Below are 853 nucleotides of genomic sequence, written 5' to 3'. Positions count from 1 at the left end.
TGTGTACACGCAAGCACAAGACCAAGTGCGCGCGGTAAAGATCCTGTGTCAGTTTCATGCCAGTTTGGTGGGTTTTTGAAACACAAAGATACTCAGCATGCATCCCCCGAAAGCGGAGTATGGCTGCCGAAAGGGCGGGGGGAAAACGATCATACACGTAAAAAGCTCCACTCGTGCAAAACACGATCGAGTGTACGTGGGAGTTGCAGCACAAGAACGTTCAAAAAGATGAAGAAGAAGTAAATGCGTGTGCAATTTTGTTTGACGGACTAATAAATAAACATTCCGATAGACACACAAACTCGTCATTCTCGCAGAATGTGCGCTGAGCTCAGATATTCACAGACAGACAGACAGACAGACAGACAGAGAGACAGGCAGAGAGACATAGAGACAGGCAGAGAGACAGAGAGACATAGAGACAGGCAGAGAGACATAGAGACAGGCAGAGAGACATAGAGACAGACAGAGAGACATAGAGACAGGCAGAGAGACAGGCAGACAAACAAAGAGACAGGCAGACAGACAGAAATGTGTGCTGATCTCATATATTCACAGAAAGACAGAGAGACAGACAGACAGAGAGACAGAAAGAGAGACAGACAGAGAGACATACAGACAGACAAAGAGATAGACAGACAGACAGACAGATAGACATACAGACAGACAGACAGACAGACAGAAAGAGAGACAGACAGAAAGTGAGACATACAGACAAAGAGACAGACAGACAGCCAGGCAGACAGACACTGACAGAAATGTGTGCTGATCTCATATATTCACAGACACAGAGAGAGAGAGAGAGAGAGAGAGAGAGAGAGAGAGAGAGAGAGAGAGAGAGAGAGAGAGAGAG

This window comes from Littorina saxatilis, linkage group LG13, assembly GCF_037325665.1.
Source record: "Littorina saxatilis isolate snail1 linkage group LG13, US_GU_Lsax_2.0, whole genome shotgun sequence".
Taxonomy (NCBI): Eukaryota; Metazoa; Mollusca; class Gastropoda; order Littorinimorpha; family Littorinidae; genus Littorina; species Littorina saxatilis.
The sequence above is the reverse complement of the archived record's forward strand: the minus strand, read 5'-3'. Positions refer to the sequence as shown.